The following is a 3,274-nucleotide window of genomic DNA, read 5'->3' on the forward strand; positions in this document are numbered from 1 at the left end:
GCATAATTAATTGAAAATAAAATAAATAAATACATATATGCCAACTACTAGTCCACACTGCCGGTTAAATGCTTCGAAGAAAATAAATACAGAGACTTCAACGAGTGAATAAACACGAAACCCATATTTATGTAGTTTGTGAATTTACCATAAAAAATATTGATGAGTCTTATAATTAGTGTATAATTCAATAATAATTTTATTATAAAACTTGAAACCTTGTAATAAAAACATGGAAATGTTTAAATAATGAAAAACATTACACAAAAATTATCGATCAAAACTAAATCTAATCAATATGTAAGTAGTACGTTTATACATAAATGATGTTTTCAATTTCATTACATTTCAATATTTCGAACGGACACACGGTAGCGAAACGAGTCTCGCAATGGAGAAAGAAGACAAGTTGTCGTCCTTCTGAGGGTGCACACGCTGCGGGAATTAACTTCATTAGAAGACAATGGCCGCTGATGAGATTCCGCCGCGTCAAATAAGGGTCTCCTTGGTCTGCCTTACCTAGAAAACGTCTCCACATACACCATTGCACTCGATTTCCTGGTAAAATGCGTCGATCGCTTATACACCACACATTTATAGCAAAAACTAGAAACTTCAACGGAACGCAAGCCCGGCTTCGCACACTTTTTTATCGCGCACTCGCCTCATAATAAATACACTTTTCACAGCTTTGCAAAACCGCTCCGGCAATAAAATCTGCAAGTGTTAATAGCGACCGCGCATAATAGATTTTAAGGCCACGGTTCGCCCATACATTGTACTGTATCTCGTCGGGATCTTACCGTTTTAATGGATCTCATCGATTAAATACAAATTCAATGCGAGGCTTTAATTTAAAATTCAATACGTTACGTTACGCTTCGCGTTTTGTTTTATCTCGCGCGCTTAATTAGTATATATCTATACGTTGGATTTTTTTTCTCATTAACAAATTGGTAAAGAGTGTTTTGAATAGAGAGATTTATCGTCTAAAACAAAGAGCATAATTAAATAAATTTATTCAAGGTTGTTTTCGACGCGAGCTTCCAAGCTCTTTTATTAATCGCTGCTGAAATGAATGTTAATTTGGCGCGGTCGAAATTAAGAGAAGACAGATTCGATCGAAACGGTGCTTTTTTTTTTACTCTTCTTTTATTGTCTTTTAGTTTCACCGACGTAAACATGCAATAGGAATGAGCTTACATACATCCATCAGCGTTTTTCAACGTGTGAGTCGCATTCCTGGACACATTTCCATTGCTAAATCTATAATTCATTCTACATATGTATGTAAAATTCGCGAGAGTTTTTTCTTAATTTAAATATATTTGGTATTATTACAAGTTATGCTAAATATGCAAACATTAATCACATCAAATAAGGAGGTACATCAAAATCAGTAAAGTTTAATATATATGATATTTACTAAATATCCACTACCGAGCAAAGATACATTATGTATTAGCGTCACGCTTTATTTATTTAAGTATATGTGAAATTTTTAAAAATATATTTCTGAAGATTTAAAGTTCGCTTTTTAAGGTTATCAAAATATGTACACTAATATTTAAACGATGATGTAAAAGAAAATGTTCGTGAAATGAATACGATTTAAATTATTCAATAATTGGTACATTTAATTAATTTTTTATAGGGATAATCTTATATATTATCATTAGTTAAGTGCGTTATATAATATACCTATACATATAAATGTGGTCATAATCTTAAAATCAACATTTATTTAAAAAAATATATAAGACCATATTTTTTAAAGCATTTTATTGTTAATAATATGTACATCTGATAGCTACTGATCCTGTGATCATGATCAATTTTGAACGTTATTTTTTTCGTTATTATTTATAATATAATATTATTTCATGCTTCATAGGAAAAAACGCAAAAACCCATTAACAGTTGGAAATACTTGAAAATCGTCTAAAGAATTTAGTATATTTTTCATTTTCTACCAAACTTTGAACCATAAATCTTCAGTTTAGATCTGATCTGATTGATTTATTAACTGGGCAACTTTTTAAATATTACACAATGAAACCAATAAGAATAAATGTTATATTCATATTTTTTTCCTTACAAAAGATATGTAAGAAAACATACGAATCATATCAATCAGTATATGAATCAATTAATATTCTTCACACGTGACAATATTTGCGAGTGATACAATTTATTTCAACTTATTTATTTATTTATTATATTAAATAGCAAATTGCTAATGAATTATTTTACAATTAACAATTTTTAACTAAAACTAACAACTATAATATAACATAGTTAAATTAACAAAACTATAATTAGTAACCCTAAAATAATATAATATAATTCCAAACATAGCATTTTATTAAACTTACATATATAATTACGTCATCTTCCACAGAGGTTTCCATTAACACCCGTCAAAAAAGCACCAATGTTACTAACACCTCTAATGCTCTCAGGAAGGGCATTGTATATTTGAACACCTCTGTGGAAAACACCTGCAGTTTTTGCTTTCTTAACTCTACCTACATATAATCAATTTATTCCTATTTCTAGTTTTATAATTATGTATATCTCTATTCCTAACTATATGATTATAAAAATATTTGGGTAATAGATTTTTATCTAGCTTATATACAAGTTTTAAACTGCTTAATTTAAGACTATTTCTATTATCCAATTATTTCAATTCATTTAACAAACTTCTAACATTCTTAGGTGCTACTTTAGTATGCGGTTTACCTTAACGTGCGATCTACCTTTGAATCGCAGTTGATTATTTTTTTTATTTGTATCGTAGCAACGAAATGTTTATTACAATTTTTGTTTTTTCATTTTCATTTTACATTTTACATAATGTTGTCGAAGCATTTCTATCAAAATACGTCACCAGATACATATCTCTTAACCAAATCTTAAGTGAACAGGGCCAACCTTAACTTAACCTAGCCTATCCTGACCCTTAAATAAATAGGTGTTGGCTGCTAAGATATGTTTTTTGTGAAAATATTGATGAAATAAAACTAAAAAAAAAAGATATCTTAGAAGCGAACAACTATTTGTTTAAGGTCAGGAAAGGTTAGGTTGAGTTAAGGTTGGCCCTATTCATTTAAGATTAGGTTGTTAGGGTCGATATTATTCAGTCTCAGTGTCACACGCGAGAACTGAGACAGTGAGACCGCATATTAAAGTAAAAACGTGAAGGTAGATCGCATACTAAAGTACATAGATATGTGAAGGTAGACCACATACAAAAGTAGCACCCATTCTT

Source organism: Arctopsyche grandis, chromosome 8 (assembly GCF_051622035.1).
Source record: "Arctopsyche grandis isolate Sample6627 chromosome 8, ASM5162203v2, whole genome shotgun sequence".
Taxonomy (NCBI): domain Eukaryota; kingdom Metazoa; phylum Arthropoda; class Insecta; order Trichoptera; family Hydropsychidae; genus Arctopsyche; species Arctopsyche grandis.